The sequence below is a fragment of the Physeter macrocephalus genome, chromosome 8, assembly GCF_002837175.3.
Source record: "Physeter macrocephalus isolate SW-GA chromosome 8, ASM283717v5, whole genome shotgun sequence".
Taxonomy (NCBI): domain Eukaryota; kingdom Metazoa; phylum Chordata; class Mammalia; order Artiodactyla; family Physeteridae; genus Physeter; species Physeter macrocephalus.
In genome coordinates this window covers 67,602,535-67,622,116 of record NC_041221.1, presented here as the reverse complement: position 1 = coordinate 67,622,116, position 19,582 = coordinate 67,602,535, and the positions used below count along the sequence as shown (strand labels likewise).

General features: G+C 38.5%; 1 protein-coding gene across 9 annotated transcripts in view; it reads right to left on the bottom strand.

The window, feature by feature from the left end:
* RNF180 (ring finger protein 180) overlaps positions 1-18,337 on the bottom strand; it is a 302,861-nt gene extending 284,524 nt beyond the window's left edge. For 3 of the 9 annotated variants that reach the window (XR_008618065.1, XR_008618064.1, XM_055086585.1), the window contains exon 1: positions 18,215-18,337. The gene's annotated coding sequence lies outside the window, so the exon portion shown is untranslated. Of the gene's footprint in view, positions 1-1,402; positions 1,421-17,673; positions 17,735-18,214 lie in introns of those variants that run through there. The other 6 variants (XR_008618062.1, XR_008618063.1, XM_055086584.1 and 3 more) reach the window with 4 other exon arrangements.
* Positions 18,338-19,582: the final 1,245 nt, after the last annotated feature.

Below are 19,582 nucleotides of genomic sequence, written 5' to 3'. Positions count from 1 at the left end.
ACAGTGAGAGGCCCGCGGACCGCAAAAAAAAAAAAAAAAAAAAAAAAAAAAAAAAAAAAATGTGTATATACTTTTCTTTGCTTAAAAACACCACGTTGCATTTGTAGCCATGAGACTGAGGCACAATTTGTCACCTAAAGGTTGTAAACTGGAAGTGCTTGGTAGATTATGTCTCCATGAAATAAGAAGCAGTATTTCTTTTGTAATATAAAGAAATGTTCTCAGTGTAAAAGAAATCTCATTGTTATGTAGGACACAGTAACCTCAGAAGTCATCCATAAATGTTTTGCAGAAGTGGGCTTTGAAACCAATGACTGTTCACATAAACAGAACATCATATGTAATAACTCTGTTGGGAATAAGCTGCACAGATATTGGTTATTTTGTAAAACTGATACCATGTCAGCTGCCCCTGCTGACGTTGAATCTTCTTGATGTGTGTTGTGAACACAGAAGAACTGGAATAAAATGTGCTCAACTCCAAGCAGATACAGAAAATAAGCATTAATAACACTGCAATCAATGGTCTGTGAAAAATTGCAAAAATATAAATAACTGAGTTTTCAAAGCAGCAGTCACTACACTTGCTTGTAAACTGTTTAAGAACACATCAGGACCCGAAAATTAATCTTACATTAGGCAGAAATTAAAACAGGGTTTTACAGATATAACTCAAGTCCTGTGGAATTTATATGCCTTACGTGGTTCAATAGATATTTTTAGAACATGTATTATTTAGTGAAAGCTGGCTTGTAATTCAGGATCCCTCTTACATTAGCTTTCAATCTTTGTCAAGGGTATCAGATACTTTACAGGTACAAATAGGAGACTGGATCAGGTGATTTCTAAACTGTCAATTCTATAATTCTAGACTTGGTAGCTTCAGTGACTAAAATGGCAATTGAAGCCTCCAATTTATTAACTCTACAACTGTCTAAATCACAAATTACAGAGAGACACCTCAATTTTCTCCAACAACTGTTGGTGTTACATACTTCAGGGTTGAACATGATAAAGTCAACTTCAACAACTTTAACCCTTTAAATGGTTCTGCATACACTTTAGTGTTCACATCAAGAAACATTTTTCTTGGAAAGCACCCAACTTTTGTTGACAAAGAATTATTCAGTAGTTCAAACTACCTTATCACCGTCTGGTCACCTCTACCCACCCTCCCTTTTCTTCCTTTCTACCTCCCCTGGTCTTACTGAACTGTTAGGCATAATACAATGCATATTCCACCTTAAGGAGAAAAGGTAATATAAATTTGATGCTGTAGTAGCTACCAAGTTCTTTTACACTCTCACATAGCTTCTTAAACTACACACTACACTTGAAGTTGAATACCATCTCTTTATTCTTTAAAATTTCTCCTTTCCCCTCTTCTTTCTTACAAACATACCTCAGACACTCAGTCTTGAATGCTCACTGCAGTCTTTGAATCCAAGGGACACCTTTAAGAATTGTAAAAATATCATTGAAGAAATGTAGATACTTTGTAAATTCTGTATTTTGATTAATTTTGCTCATTTAAACTGCTACCACTCTGGTAAAAGAAGGAATGCATTCTAAAAATGGATGAAAGTAATAGTATGTAGCACCCAAATATTCACTTATTTCTCACATGTTACTTCCTTAGGAAGAAAATATATGATAAGGTAGAAATTACATACAGAATTAATAGAGTTATGAGGAAAGCTAAAATATACTTTCAAAATGGTGTGTGTCTATTTGTTCTCATATGTAAATCTTAGAAATCACCATATGATGAGTCTACAAAGTTTTGTTCCGAGCAACAGGTATAGTCATATTTGGAGATTTCTGAGAAGACTAGGATACATCTGAACATATTTTTTTTTAAACTGCCAAAAATATTTCTGATTGGACCAAGAAGAGGCAGCAGCAAGAAGAAAATAAAACCAGGTGATTTTTTAAAATTAGTTTGAAGTTGTGTTTTGAGGCTACAAATATTCACTCATTCAGTGAATATTTGCTGAGAACCTACTGTTTTGTCAGGGAACACATACAAAAATAAAATAAAAATAAAACATGTACTGTGAACACATATGAGAGGGTAAGAGGGGTTCTAAGCCAGTTGGGAGAGGGAGAGAGAGAGAGAGAGAGAGAGAGAGAGAGTAGGCAAAATTGTCAGGGTTCTCAGAGGAAAGTATCTAATTAAAGAATTGATCCTGAGGTCAAATGCAGCCTTGTTTCCCCAGGTGCTTCTCAGGCTGATTTCTTAGAATGGAAAATAAGAGCTAAAACATATTTACTTTAGGTAAAATATATTAATATGATATGAAGCATGGTCTTAACTGAAAGCTGATAATAAGTTGTGGAACTCACCATGCTTTTATTGGATGGCTATATTCTTTTTGATGGGTCAAGTATCAATAATCAAAAAAGGATTCAAATGAGAAATTGGTAACAAAAATAAGCACACTGGCTTCAAAACCCTTTTTTCTTCTGGGCAAAGGTGTAGTTACACAGAGTTGCTTTTTGCTGGATACAGAGGCAGCTATACTAGGTTACTGCAAAAGATTGCTAGATAATGGAGACAAAAAAGTAGTAGGTATCTCCTAGCAGATAAAGCACTGACCTGGAAGCTAAGAAACTTGGGCTTGTTTATTTTACTTATTTATCCCATCATCTTCCGCACAAAAGGGTTTAAAGCTCTTGGCACTTTCATTGTTTGCTTCTGTCTTTCCTGAACAGCCTTTATCTTTGAATAGTTCATCTGTTACCTAAGCCTCTGTCTAGTACTCATGTCACTACACCACCAGGTATTATACTAATGTGTACGTTTGTTTCTTCCTCTAACTTGTAAGTACCCAAAGAAAGGGCATAAGCAATATTTCAAATCTTCATAGTCCTTTATAATACCACATGATGCTTTTTACATGCCTATATATGTTGTTGATTTGAATTAGAGGCAACTAATTTTCTCACTCTGGGCACTGAAAGGAAATTCTAACAGATCACATATAAACCACATTCTTCATTTCACATAAATTCACCTATAAGCCAATTCTATGACTAATTTCATTATACTGCATTACATGGGGAAAAAGTCCAATTTAGAGACTAAAATATAATTAACATTTTCATATGATTCTAGATGAATCAATAGCTTCTCCTAATATACAAGGTGCTTCCAAAAGATTCTGCCCCTGCACTACGAAACTCTTACTTACTCATAATTACTTAAGGTTAGAAAAGAAAAATTGGATAAAGTAGCACTTTTTTTTAAGCCACTGAGTTTCTGGTATTTTTTTCATTTCCATTATGGTTTATTACAGGATAGTGAATATAGTTCCCTGTGGAATACAGTAGGACCTTGTTGTTTATCTATTTTATGTATAGTAAAGGAGCACTTTTTAAATGGCTTAGTAGATTTAGTTTAAATAAGATTCTCTGAGTATAAAGCGGAAATGTGGTTATGAAACTATCAATTTAACTCTCCTACTAGATAAACTCCATTATAATGGAAAACTGTTGCTACAGTAATCCAGCCAAAAGATAAGGCCCAGATTGGGGTGATAGCAGTGGTAGTGGTAAATAATGGTCAAATTCTGGATATACACTGAAGGTAGAACAAACAGGATTTCCAGACAGACTGAATATGGGTTCTAAGAGAAAGAGGAATCAAGGATGGCTCCAAATCTTTCGGCATGAGCAACTGTAAGGATGGAACTGCCATCGACTGATATGGGGACAGATGCAGGTGGAACAGAAAGGGCAGATCAGGAGTTCAGTTTTGGATGTATTAAGTTTTGAGATGTCTATTCAACTTTCACAAAGAACTGTTAAGTGTAAGCTGGATTCAAGAATCTGGAGTTCTGAAGAGTGTCTGAGCAGGAGCTTTAAATGTGGGCAGGTTCTCTAAAGCCATGAAAATGGATGAGATCTATAAGGTTGTAAGTATGGATAGAGAAGAGAACAAAATCCTGAGCCCTGGGCTCACATAAATTTTCTGGGGATCTAAATTTCCTCTCAGTTATGTCTATTAACTTTCACTCATTTCCCCCTGAGTTTTGTAATTCTGGAATATGAATTCATCTTTACCATGAGACAACTACGGGACCTTGTTTGAGGACCTGCCCCTCCAGGAAGAACAGTTTCACACTGTATCTGCCAGGTGCTTGAGGAACATCACCAGCACAGGAATAGCTTTTAGGTAAGCTTCTCAGTTTGGGGCTCCTTGGCTCACCCTGTTAGTATTCAATATAAATCCAAGTACTAAAATCTGAGGTTAAGGATTCTCAGGTGATTTGGAGGATGTCAGAATTGAAAATGAATAAATATAGGAAAAGAATCTACAGACTATTTCTGGGTGAACAAATAGTTGGTGAAGAAAAATTCTTCAGTTTAAAGGTATCATGCTAATAAATGTAGGATGATTAATATAATCACCATTTATAACCCCTAATGAAATGATGGATTTAGGGGAAAGAAATCAATGGATACTAAAAACATTTGGAAAAAAGGATGATGGAGCATTTTATAATGTATGTGTAAGTTTGTTACCACCTGAACTCAAAGATCAATCTTAACATCACTCGAAAACAAGACAACTGTACTGGTTTGCTAGGGTTACCATAACAAAATACAACCGACTGGATGGCTTTAACAACAGACTTTTTTTTTTTTCCACAGTTCTGGAGACTAGAAGTCTAAGATCAAGGGGCCATCAGGGTTGGTTTCTTCTGAGCCTCTCTCCTTGGATGTTAGATGGCTGCCTTCTCATGTGTCCTCACATGACCCTTCTTCTGTAGGCACATACCCTGGTGTCTCTTTGCAAGTCCAAATTTCCTCTACTTATAAAGACACCAGTCAGATTGGATTGAGTCCACCCAAACAGCCTCATTCCAACATAATCACCCTTTAAAGGCCTTATCTCCAAATACAGTCACAGCCTGAGGTACCTACTGGGAATTAGCTCTTCAGTACATGAATTTGGGGGGATACAATTCACGTTACAACAACAACCAAACATCTTGTGCCTCCTGATGTAATGCAGCTGAAAATACTGAGCACCATCTCTAAAGTATTCTTAAAATAATAATAATAACCTGAACTGAATCAAACCTCTAAATCTAAGAACGACTTTATTTACTACATGAATAGAGGAATGTTGAAATGACACCATGAGGCTACAACTAGCCAAATACAGAATGTAGTTAATTCTACAACTTGGTTTTTTCAACAAATAAATTAATTTTAAAAGAGGGAGGAGAAACTTAAGAGATTTAAGATGTCCAACAAATGCAATGTGTAGACCTTGTTTGAATCTTGATTCAAACAAATCAACTCTAAAAAAATATTTTTGAGACAACCAGAGAAAATTATACATGAACTAGGTATGAGATGATATTAAAGAATTGTTAATTTTGTTGGACATAATATATAAAACTGTTGCTATGCTTTTTAAAGGTCCTTAGGCTAGAGATAAATACTCTAATTTTGAGTATTTACAGGCAAAATTATATAATGTAGAAACAAATTATATATAATGCAGAAAAAAGAAACAAGAATGGAAGAATAATAATAACTATTAAAGCTGGTTGATGGATACATGATGATTCATTATGCCATTCCCCTATTTTTGTGTATGTTTGAAATTTTTCATAAAAAGTTTCTTTTAAAAAAAACTGAACAAACAGAATTTTCAGATGAGACTTTTCTCTACCATCTACTCAGAGACTAAGCCAATATAGACTTCCTCATAATCTCTCTGTCCATGGATGCTGGTTTTTTTTAATCTACTGTTTTACTGAAAATGTTACCCTTCCCAAGTCCTGGCTTTACTCAGGGGTCTCAGTTCCCAACTGCCTGCCTCATGTGTACCCAAGGCCTTGGCCTCCTGTATAACTATATTAGTGAGCCTAGCAACCTCACTCCAACACTAAGGGTAGTTTTTATGTCATGTGTCTGTTGCCAAGCTCTCTCCACCTTTCTTCTTCTTTTTAGCTCCTGGGCTTTCTTTTACTTTGTTACAAGCTCATCTATGCATTTATGTAGTATATAATCAAATATTTCTAGAGAGGTTCTAGTATTTGTAGCATAGGTTTTCAGGTTATCATAACCAGAAACCTCCCCTCTGTTAACCACTGCAAGAAAAACTTCTAATTCCAGTTATTTGGCAATGTCACTCAGAGTTATGGTCATGTTCCTTAGGATTTGTTCTGAAAACATCAGAATTCTGAAGGGACGGGGCAAAGGGAGAGAGGAGGATTAAAGTGGACTGAGGACAAAAGATACCTTGCCAGCTTTTTCAAAAAGGTAGAATGGGACAGAATCTCTCTAACAGGCCAAGGAAGAAATATGGGAAGAGGAAGATATTTCATCCCATATGCTCTATAAACAATAAGCAACTGTGTGACCTGAAAAATTCTAGGCCAAAAATTATGGTTCTAATCACCAAGGCTTTACTTTTTGAAAATCTGAAGCATTTTATCCTCCACACTGAAGGCAGAGCCCTTGTTGAAAACACATAACAGATCATTACTTTCCTGCACCCTTCAGGGGCTTCCTAGTGCTCTGCTGACCAGGCTGCTGTCTGTCCTCAGCCCCAGTCTGCTCTACAGTCCAGCAGTCCAGACTTCTTTCCACTCCTCCACTCCACTGGCTCACTCCTCCTGCTCCTACCCCTGGATCCCTGGAAAGCTTGCCTCTAGGGAATAGAGCCATATCCTTCAAGTCTCAGCTTAAATGCCTCTCCCTGGAGAAGAAAGGGGAGTGGGTCTTCCTTGACCTACTTTTTCCCCCAATGACCTTTCCAATTCTCCTTCAGAACATTCATCATGCTTTTAATTACTTGTTCCATGTCTGTCTTCCTTGCTGAGTTGCAAACTCCCTAACAGTTTTTAACAGTGCTAGCACAGTGTTGGGCATTAATCAGTTGAATGAATGAGTGAATAAGTAAGCAAGCATAAGCAAGACATTCTTAAGCATTCAAAAAAGGCATTCTTTCCTTACTCTGCTTAAAGTCAGAATACAACTTACTGGCATCACCAGGGTAAATTTGGCAAACACCACCAAAGGAAGCTGGTCTCAGCCTTTTAATGCTGTTATAGGGACTGAATTTTAGAAGCTCCATTTTAGAATATGATCTGAGCTTCATGACATCTTATGTGGTTTGATGACTATATGTCACTGGATGTGTTCAAATTATTTATAATCCTCTTTATGAAGCTATCCATCAGAAAATAATACTTTTCTCTTTTTAATTAGCAATGGGACAGAAAGTAGTATACTCTCCATATTTTTTAAACTAAAATCTCTACATACAAAACATGAATTCAAGGGGTTGGAATTATTTTAAATACTACTACTATTTTTGAAGACAGTGATTACTAAATGGCATTAGCTCCTTTAATCATCAGGACATTCCTGTGAAGTGGGGATTGTTAACTCCGTTTTATAAATGAGGAAACTGAGGCCTAGAGAAGTAAAGTAACTTCCCAAACTATCTCCATCATTCTATGAGGAGGAAGTTCCTATTTCTAGAATCTTGAGATTTCTAAGGACAAGAGGAGTGACGTCGACTGAAGTCCTTACAGAGAGTTCAAAGTTGGGAAGGGGGAAAGTGCTCTCTATTAAGTCACTTCCTGGAACAGAGAAGGCAACAAACATCATTGGCTGCCCTCCCCTATCTGCTGGCATCTTAGGTGACTACAGTAAGAAAAGCAGAAGGTAAGGCATGGAAGCAGTAACTAGCTCTAAGCTTCAAGATCTATATTGTTTTGATCAGCTTTTGGGTGACATCAGAAATACACTTCTTTAGCCATCCTAAAAATAAATCAGGGCTCAATAAGTTAACAAGAGTCCACAAAAACTGCACACGCTCCTATCTAACCATATGAATTTTAGTGCATTTTACTTTTAACATTTGCTTTGCTTTTGTTTACTCCCCACTTTTTTGGAATTACAGAATCTACATCATGATATACCCAATTTGCTATCATTTATTCTCCTGTTCTCATAAGTTTACCACTGTCTGGCAGCAAATGTTTCTGCAGACGGCTACTCTAAATAGCCCTTCAGCATGGATCTCCATGGAATTCAGTGATACTTAGATGATGTGCTAAGACGAAGATTTGGTTTATAATCCTGAAACAGCCATGCTGCACCAGTTGTTTCTTCTGTCTTCCCATTCAGTGAGGTCCTTAGAGGCTCCTGAAATAGGCAGGGTTTAGCCTGCCTTCTTTAAATGTTTCCAGACATCTGAGGCACTTACCTATCCTACATTCTGAACAGCTATTCTGACTCTCAGTAAATCCAATATCCACAGTTTCACAACAAAACTTTTAATGGTGATTAGTAAGATCCCCTAACAAAATTGATTTAATTAGAGAAATTTCTTTCTTTAAAGTTCAATTTTTTTTTTTTTTTTTTTTGTGGTATGCGGGCCTCCCTCTGCTGCGGCCTCTCCCGTTGCGGAGCACAGGTTCCGGACGCGCAGGCTCAGCAGCCATGGCTCACGGGCCCAGCCACTCCGCGGCATGTGGGATCCTCCCGGACCGGGGCGCGAACCCGGTTCCCCCGCATCGGCAGGCGGACGCGCAACCACTGCGCCACCAGGGAAGCCCTAAAGTTCAATTTTTTGAGAATAACATTTAAGAAAGTAGCCATTGCACTTTACCCTTCATACAAAATCTTATAAGGAACCTCAAAATATCAACGTGATAAAAACAATGAGGGCGTTAAATATTTCACTGTTTGCAGAACCCTTGAACACAAATTGAGCACTAGGGATATAAAATACCATATTCATGTGACTAATATATATCAAGTCTGAAATTTATGTTACATTCCAATTCTTTTCAATAATAAATCTTCCTTTGTCCCACAATATTTCAGTGGTTTCATTTTAGATTGCTTTATTTCTTTTTCTTTCTATACATTTCAATCATGGGGGGATCTACCGAGACTTAGTGTTAAACAGACAAGGTGAGGAAATTACCCATGGTCACTTTTCTGCCCACCTGCTCAGATCTACGGTGGCAGAGCTTGCTGATACACAAAGCACTCAGTCCAGTTTCCCTAACAGGCCTTCACTACCTGGTCCTCTGTTCTCTACTCTGTTCTTCACAAGGGGCATCTTGCACTATCTTTTATTGCCTGTTTCTCTGGGAGAGGAACTGGCCTGACCCGTGATGCTGCTATGTATTATCACCAGGGTTCTGTGTGTCTCAGGTCTCCAGATGCTCTGTAGCACCCACCACAAACACCTTACATTCTGCCTAGTGGCTTCTTGGAATTTGCTGGGAACCCAGAAAGTGAACTACCTGAATTTATCAGGCAGTCTATATCAGAGGTGAGGGTGGGATAGGGATTTGCAGGGGCTGATGTAGAGAAATTCCCTTCAATTGAGGACAATCTGCTTCTTAATTAAGGTTACTTCCCCCCAGCCTTAGTGTTTTAGGAGTTTTTTGCTCTTTGGTTTTGCAGTGAGTTTCCATTTTATTCTACATTTTCATAGGAGCTTTAAGAAAAATGAGAATAAGCTACATTGGAAGCTGCTAGTTAGATGCTGTTTTTGAACCGGGAAACTTTTTTACACAAATTGTTAAGGATTAATAATTTTATGTATATTCCAGTGATAAACTGTGTGGCATGTTTATTTCTTCATTTATTTATTTATACTCTACTTTATCTAGAAGGAATTTATGAAAGTAAGGAAGAGAGCTGCAAACCTTAGAAAGACCAAGGTTATGACTATATGTTGAGTCATAAAACTGTTTCAAAACACAGAGCAAAATACTGAAAAATTTTAAATATTGATATCTTTTAAAACTTCAGTATAAGAAAATACAAACAAAATTAAGAGACAACCCACAGACAGGAAGAAGAAACTTATAAATATAAGCAAATGGTTAATATCTACAATGGATTCTACAATGCAAATTTTTAAAAAGATAAATCTCCAACAGAAAAATTAACACAGAATATAAAATCACTACTGCCAGAAGAGGAAACCCAAATGGCCAACAATCATATGAAAAGTGCTCAACTTCACCAGAAATTAGGAAAATTAAAATTAAAACAAGATACCATTTAAAATGCCCATCACAAGTCTGACAAGACCAAGTGTAAACATAATACAAAGCAACAACAAAAATCTCATAAACCACTATGGGGAAGTATAACTAGACACAAGCATTTCAGAAAGCATTTTGTCAAGATCTGCTAAGACAGAACGTGTATATGTGGGTCTGCAGTTCTACTTCTAGGTTTGTAGGTATTTAAGGAAATATTATATCATAAAAGAATGTTCAAATGTACAAAATGTGCAACATTTTGTAGTAGCAAAAAATTAGAAACAACCAACGTTTCATCAATAGGAGATCTGACAAATTAACTTGTGCTCATTGATACAATGGAATATTATATAGCAATGAAAGTTGATAAACTAAAGCTACATGTATGTAGAAAAAATTCCAAAGTATGTTAAACAAGGAAAAAAAAGGCTGCAGAAATATACATGGTAAAGAATAAAACACACAGCATAGTAATACCTACAAAAAATTAAAGCATGTGGGCTTCCCTGGTGGTGCAGTGGTTGAGAATCCGCCTGCCGATGCAGGGGACACGGGTTCGTGCCCCGGTCCAGGAAGATCCCACATGCCACGGAGTGGCTGGGCCCGTGAGCCATGGCCGCTGAACCTGTGCGTCCGGAGCCTGTGCTCCAGACACACAGGTGAGGCCACAAGAGTGAGAGGCCCGCGTACCACAAAAAAAAAAAAAAAAAAAAAAATTAAAGCATGTGCAACAATGTTATAGTTTGTTTACTGATACATGTATATATAGCAAAAGTATAAAAACATGAATGGGAATGATAAATACCAAGTTTGGATAATGGTAACCTCTTCAAAGGGATCTAAGGGGGGCTTAAATTTTATCTGTAATGTATTTTTTCTTAAAAAAAAATCAGAAAAAAATAAAATATAAGGTTACATGGTGGAAACATGGGTGTTCATTACATTATTCTCTATACTGTATATTTAAAAGGTTTTATATCTATATTTTAAAATTTAAATTTATTTGCTTTAATAATATGGAAACCACATATTTTGCATCCTATATCATGAGCACCTCTCAATGTGAAAAATCTAAAACATCTTTTTTGCTTTGAAGAAGCAAAAAAAAAAAAAAAAAAGCAGCATTAGCTTTCCATTTGAGCCTTAATTACCGAAGAGTGTTACATGTACATTAAAGGGGGAGGGGGGAACTATGACCAAAATGATTACCTGTGCTAGTGCTTCTCACACTTGTGCATCTGAAATATCTGAAAGCTTTTTAAAAGAACATATGTTCAAGATTTATCTTAAACCTGCTTGAAACAGAGTATCTGCAATGAGAATCACATACACCAAGACTGAAAACCACTGATCTATGAAAATGGCACAAAGAGAAAAATGAGCAATCCTGACTAATTCAGACAAATCATGTGGTTAGAATGGTGAAGGGGCAGTTTTCCCAATGACTATGCAGACAGTTCTGTGTCTCCCACCTGGGCACTGTACAAGCAAAACACAAAATGTGAAAAAATGAAATCACTGAGAAGACATGCATAACGATACCACACCAGCTAACACCACAAAAGAGGGATAGTGGTTCTTATGAAATGCATCAAACATAAAATAAAGTGTTCTTGGATGTTAGTAACTGAATTAGACTAGAAAGAAATAGGTATGCCTTTTATGAAATAACGACAGCACAAAAAGGCTTACGTAACTGTAATCAAAACACTCTCTAGATGATATGATTATACCACTGGATATTCTTTGCCTCCCTCGCCCCCCACACCAGAGGTACTTTCCACCTTATCTTGCTCTGTTTCCCAGGAGGCTGACTTTTGACCTGCAAAAATAGGGCCCCCTAATCTTCTGCCTTCCAGTTGAATTTGCCAGTGGGAAGCACCACCAGGAAATCAGAGGGCTGGAAGAGAGTGAAGCTGGGGTATTTATTTCCCCATCCTTCCCAATCACAGAAAGGCCAGAGGTCTAGTCAGGCAGCATTCCCCACATAGCTACCCTCTCTGGGTTTCAGTCATGATCCAATTCTCTCACACCTTCAGGCCTAGGGATGATAATGGTTCCCACTACTGTTAGTCCTGAGATGCTTCACTATCCACTGTTGGTTTATTTTAACCCAGGAACACCTTTAATAGTAATCTTCTGAACTACTCCATTTTGAGCCTGCTATGTATTTTCTACTAGAACGCTGACACAATTATGAAGCATGAAGATATTCTACCCTACTCTCTTAAGTAAAACATCTTTTGTAGATCTAACCTTACAAGTTGAATATGTCCAGCTAGTATCCAGAGTTATAGGTGCTATACATGATTCAAGAAAATATATACTGAATATTTGACCTGTGCCTTAGAGGGAAAAAAACTAGGTGGAAAACAAATTCATTCCCACTCCTGGGCATATATCCAGAGAAAACCATAATTTGAAAGGATACATATACCCCAATGTTCACTGTAGCACTATTTACAATAGCCAGGACATGGAAGCAAGCTAAATGTCCATCAAAGGATGAATGGTAAAGAAGATGTGGTATATATATACAATAGAATATTAACCACAAAAAAAAAAACGAAATCATGCCATTTGCAGTGACATGGATGGACCTAGAATTGTCATACTGAGTGAAGTCAGATGGATATCATATGATATCGCTTACATGTGGAATCTAAAAGAAATGGTACAAATGAACTTATTTACAAAACAGAAATAGAGTCACAGATGTAGGAAACAAACTTATGATTACGGGGGGGGGAGGGATAAATTGAGAGACTGGGATTGACATACACACACTACTATACATAAAATATATAATAAGAACCTACCGTATAGCACAGGGAACTCTACTCAATACTCTACAATAACCTATATGGGAAAAGAATCTTAAAAAGCGTGGATATATATGTATGTGTGACTGATTCACTTTGCTGTATAAAAGAAACTAACACAACATTGTAAACCAACTATACTCCAACAAAAATTAGTTTAAAAAAAAACAAAAAACAAATTCAAGGCCAAAATAAAAGAAATTATCAAAAACAGAGAGTAATTAACAAATAGAAAGATATGGTAAACTAAAAACAAGAACTAGGGAGTTAGGGAAGGATTTCTGGGAAGAAAGTAGTATTCCATCTGGGTCTTAAAGGGTAAGAGAGAATTTTGATAGCATTGCAAGTAGAATGGAGAGGAATGGGCATCTTGAGCAAAGAAAATAATATAAGCCAAAACACTATATTGGGAAAGGGTATGGTTGTTGGGTGAGCAAAAAGTATAATGCCAGACTAGAGCAGAGCAAGCTTTATTTAGGACTCTACAGCCTTAGCTAGTTCTAAGTCAGAGAGGTGAAACTATACAAATATTAATTATACAATTTATATATCTTCCAGGAGACCAATGGTTTGGGAAAGAATAAAACCAAAAATTCAAGCAGAATATGGCTAGAAATATACCTTAGTTTTAATTTCTAACTCTATTAAATAAACTTTAACACAGTCCCCAATTTACTCATTATATAATGGGCTCAACATATCTATATTATTCATCCCATGCTGCCTAAATTGGTGTTCATATTTCAATTCTGGCTCGCCGGAAAATTTTTTTCACCAAGTTTATGAATAGGCCAGGAGATTCTCAATCAGAATAAGCCTCATGCTTATCTCAGCAATTTTATGAAAGATGTTTTGAAGTTGCTTTTAAAATCTGTGCTAATGACCTACTTCTTGTTTCTAAGGTTTTTCCACCTGTCACATCAGGGAAAGAGATTACAGAACTTGAAGGCAGTTCTATTATTAATAATCTCTAATATTTCTGCTTGCTACAGAGAAATTTATCAAGACAAAAAAAAACGCAATAGCTCCAGTTTCCTCAGCTACATTTTGTAAAAGACTCACCATTCAAGTCATTTCTTCAAATATTTTCTAAAATCAAGAAAAGCAATAAAACATCTTGTTAATTATGTGGTTAATGTTTACTGTACCAAAGATACTTAGCTTTGGTTAATATAATATTATTTTTGTACATATTATTTTATACTAGGGCCAAAAGAAGATACTTTAATGTGGGCATCTTTATGTCACCATTTTATTGGGGACTGCCTACTTATTGGAGCTGTTCTGATGCAGGGAATTCTGACGAGACCTCATAAATGAACTATTAACCTTCCAAAACGAGAAAAAAATTCATGTTATACATGAAACAGATATTCTCATCCCTTCCCTCTGCTGTCTTCCTTTCTGAACCAACTACTTTCCACCCAAAGGTGGCAATTAAAGATGAAGTAAGGTCAGAGATTAGAGTGAGGGTCAGAGGCAAGGTACAATTCATCAATGGAATGAGATGGGCATGGACCATTACGTGGGAGACAAACCCCTGTATATAACCAGAAGGTAATGTTTACCATCACACTTGCTCATCTTAGAAAGGGCCATGCTAGGGGAAATTTTCTGCTTGTCAGCTGATAATTTATTTGTCACTTCAATAATCCGCATATCAAAATAGGTGATTTCTTTCAAAGTTACCATTTACTCTCATTTAAAAAGAAAGACTTGGCTGCTAAGTAATGGAACTTTTTTCCATTTGAATATCAAAAGGATAATACCCCTTCTTTTCATATGCTCCTTATTATGTATTTATTATTCAGTGGAATGGAATGGGGTATATTTGCAGCCACAATACTACCCCTGTTCTCAAGCTATTGACTGCATGGAAAATTCCCTACTTCTGATCCCTCAGAAATGATTTCATACGTTTATCATAAAACTCCTGCTTGATGACTTTAGAGGACTAGGCCAATATCTCCTTAACTGCTAATATAGTTATAACAGACTTCTGACACTTACATGATATATAATATGTATAATACAGATACAAAATTTTCAAACAATCCAGAAAGGAAGAAAATGAACATATCCAGTAATTGGTGTGATCAAGAAAATCTCTCCCACACACAACTTGCTAATGATTTTTTTGAAAATAGCAATTTTGTATTTTGATGAGGCCATGTTGACCTAGCTATATTACACTCAAAACATATAATGTGGAGCTAAATTTTGATTCTAAATTATTATAAAGGTTTACACTTGCATGTATGTGAAGTTCAATTTTTCACATGAAATATAGCCACAACTTAATAGTTGTGTATTTAGTTGTATAGTTCCAGTATTATATGTGGTTTACTTAATGTATTCTACTTGAAATAAATAATTGATAGGTTGCAATCCAAATTATTACTTTCAAAATGTTTAACAATATGCAAATGTACACATAGATATACATATATGTATTACAAATGTATACACGCCTACAAGTAAGCAGTGCCCATTTCAGAGTAGTCACTCTGGGAAGGTTACTTCTAATAATGTTGCCATTAATTAAAACTATTTTTTAAAAGATCTTTTGATGTGGACCATTTTTAAAGTCTTTATTGAATTTGTTACAATATTGCTTCTGTTTTATGTTTTTTGGTTTTTTGGCCCCGAGGGATGTGGGATCTTAGCTCCTCAACCACGGATTGAACCTGTGCCCCCAGCATTGGAAGGCGAAGTCTTAACCACTGGACTGCCAGGGAAGTCCCAAAACTATTTTTAAAACATCCTTTCAGAACTGTCTTCATAGCCTTCATGATAACTGTTTAAATATCCTTAATAGCAGTAAAATCTTGAAGGTAGAGCTGAGTTTTGCAACCATGCAGAAATCATTCTGCCAAGTTTAGCAAATAAAAGAGATGTTCAAACTGAGTTACATAGTTTTTTATTACGAAATATAAACCAAAGACAAGTACTTATAAAAGAGATTCTAAAATCATGTTTTTATGTTGCTTGTAAATCAACTAAATTTTTCAAATATTCAAAATAATTGTGAATAGCAGCAGCACTTTTGGAATAAGTATTTAGCCTCCTAAAATAACTACCTGAAATGACCAGTCTAAAAAAAACATAACTGACAGCATGTTTGGGGGAAGGGGTAGTGTTTCATGACCCTATAGTCACACTTCGAAGTCACAAAGCAGCTTTCTTCCAAGGAGTTTAAAATATTTTCCAGACACTACTTCATTAATTCTCCAAATATCCCTTTATGAGAGATAGGACAGATTATCATTCTTTTTTTTCCAGAGTGCTGAGTGAAGATGGTGTAAGGGAAAGAGAACTGTGTTTATTCCATGAGTCAGTAATTAAGTCTAGTCATACTGTGCCCTAAAATGTGTGCTATGTAGTTAGCAAAATTTAACTGAACTTTTTTTAGCTTTATTCTGTTTGATAAAAAGGCATTATATGAGGTAGATGTGTCATAAAATATTAGAGGGATTAAAATGATTATTAATTCATTGCATACTTGACTGGAAGAATTCTGGCTTGATGTACAGGAGTTACTTATTAAAGAAGCTAGTGTCTATCCTCAGATACACTCATAAACGCCTAGTTAAGACTATTTTATCAAGGGGAAAAAAGCTTGTTTTTTTAAAGACTCTTTTCCTTGAATTTTAGAAGAAAAAATACCTTCACTTTGAAAAACCAAATATATAAATGAAACAGACGAAGAAAAATGGGGCAATAAAAGATCTATTGGGGCTTCCCTGGTGGCGCAGTGGTTGAGAGCCCGCCTGCCGATGCAGGGGACACGGGTTCGTGCCCCGGTCCGGGAAGATCCCACATGCCGCGGAGCGGCTGGGCCCATGAGCCATGGCCACTGAGCCTGCGCGTCCGGAGCCTGTGCTCCGCAACGGGAGAGGCCACAACAGTGAGAGGCGTGCGTACCGCAAAAAAAAGATATATTGGCAAAATCATTTAAGAGCAAACCCTAGGGAAACGGGTAAAGTGTCGATGGCTCTGGAGAAAGAGCACAACATAATATGCACATGATTACAAGTTAATTTTCATTGAAATTATTAAAATGATTATTCTTCTAAATGTTCAATTCTTTTGTATGAGAAAAGAAAACTTGCTGCTCAGGCATACCACCATTCCACTTATTCATTAAATAAACATTTAGGGTCACTGCTATGATAATCACCAGGTATACTGGGGCTCCCAGTGGCACCATTTTTATATGGGAAATTAATGGTTTGACAGATGAAAAGACAAACAAATTTAGTCGTTACTACGATTCCAGTGATCCTATTCAACAAATGGAATGATTCTGGTCTTTTAAGTATCACTTTTAGGGGTACTAGTCCAGGAATATGAAAGGACTCAACTCTATTTTTTTAAAGAAAGGTTTTAGTAATTAATGAGTAAATAAAAATACGCCTATTAGAGGGGCGCTCAGCGCTAAATTTTCTTTGAGGTTGAGTGACTGACCAGACTGAGGACAACTCTCAGTCAGATAAGCTCTAATCACAGCTCCCACAAGGGCTGCCTGCTTATTTTTGAAATAATCACTTTTCCTCATGGGTGCCTTAGCTGTCTGGTCTATAAAATGGGTAACTTAATAGTAACCTGTCCACACAATGCTCCTTTGAAATTGACTAATGAATGCTCTCCCAGGTGTTAAAACTATTAGATGCTACAAAAATATTGAGTACTGTCTCGAAAAGAACTCGGTGATATACACGTTAGAGCTAATTAGGGCACTAATAATAATTCCCCGCCACCCTATGAACCCTCTCCCCACCTCCGCCCCGCTGCATTTCAGAGCTTACCCATGACCTCTGCCTGACAACAAGTCTGTATACTCCGGACCCGAGGCTGCAACAAAAGCAGCTGAAACGCCGATACCGAAATGGACCAGACAAAAGAAAGTGGGTCTGTGAGAAGGGAACGGGCCGTGGGAGGGGTGTGTGTGCCGACCCTCCCCACAAGCTCTGAGATGAAACCGGACACAGCGCCTCAACTCCCACCTGGAGGGCGGCCCACACCGGTCCCGCGCCGCCCCACCGCCGCCCCGCACGCCCCCGCACGCACTCGGCGCCGCCCGGCTCACGTTTCCAGACCCCGTGTAATTCCACCCTCCCTCCGGGTCGCGCCCTGAGGCCGCCGCCGCCCCGCAAGCCTCAGGTGTGAAAGTTAAACCGCCTCCGCATCACCTGAGGCCGCGCCGGGAAGCAGCCCGGCCAGCCCAGCCCTTGGCGCGTCCTCCCTGCGCGAGCGTGGGGCCCGAGCCGCCGCGGCCAAGCAGGGCCGGGCCGAGACCAGACCCTCGGGCGGCCGCACCCCGCCGGGTTCCAAGTCGCCGGCCCTCACCTGCGACCGCGTCCCGGAGCCGCCCGCTCCGCGCGTTGTCCCGGAGCGCCCGGCTGCCAGCAGCCCGGCTCTGAACACTCGCGGCGGCGGCTCCGGCGGCGGCGGCTCTGTTGGCGGCGATGCAGGTTCGGCGAGACGGGAAGCGACAGGAGCCAAACCCCGCGGAAAGCGCTCGAGCTGCGCCGGCGGCCCGGAGCCCGCGGCCTCGGTCTCGGCTCACGGGCGCTCCCCGCCTCCTCCAGCTCTGCGCACCCAACTCAGCGGGTTCCGGCCCGAGCCGCGCGTGGGCGGCGCCCCGCCCCGACCCTTAGCAGCCCTGCCAGCAGCGCCAGCTGAGCCGGGCCGGGCAGCACCGAGGGAAAGTTGTGCTCTCTGGTCATCCTTTTACCAGAGTAACAGAAGTTGCGGGTGCCTGCTTCTCCCGTGGCCTCACCCAGCCCCTCCTGTAGTTCAGAGCTCCGAGCCCACCTGCTGAGCCCATTACCTGCTCAGATCGGCTGGCATCCCCCGACCCATCTCCACGCCTAGACTTTTCCTAAGGCAGCGCCACTATCTGAGTTTACTTTTCCCTTCTGATGTCACTGTCCTAGTTGCTTACCTTCTTATGCCTAAGGTTCCATCCAAGTGCAACTGGGATTAACTACTAAAGTGTTTTTGTTTCCACACTTGACAAATTACAGTTGATAGGTGAGTTAATGACCCGCGGTAAATCAAAAGCGCTTAGTCAGGGAGCTAGGGGGCTGCTTTGAGTAAATGTGGACTTGTCAGCAGGTCGTGAACTCTGGATTCAGAGCTATGAAAATAGATGATCAAAAGAGTATAAATAAGGTTTGGAATATAAAAAAGCAAGTTTTATTAGTTGGCTTGAGGAAGGGGAACGAAGCTGGGTGGGGGGACCTCAAAGGACTGTACAGCTTTCTCTGCTAGATATAGACATTTCCATTTACCTGACTGGCTTATTTAGAGCCTTGTTCCAAGACTAAGGTGATACGCAATGATCTCCCACCTGAAAATCCGATGAAATCAACAACGGTAACAATACCAAACAAAAACATCACAGGAAAAGAAAACTACAGACTTTATTAATATTGATACAAAAATCCACAACAAAAAACTAGCAAACCAAATCCAGCAACGTAGAAAAAGCATTTTACAACATGACCAAGAGGGATTTGTCTAAGGAATGCAAGGTTGGTTCAATAAAAGAACTATCAATGTAATACACTCTCTTAATAAATAAAGGACAAAAACTACAGGATCATCTCAATAGATGAAGAAAAAGCACTTGACAAAATCTAGCACTTTTTCATGATTAAAAACACCCAACAAACTAGGAATAGAAGAGAACATCCTGAATCTGATAAAGGA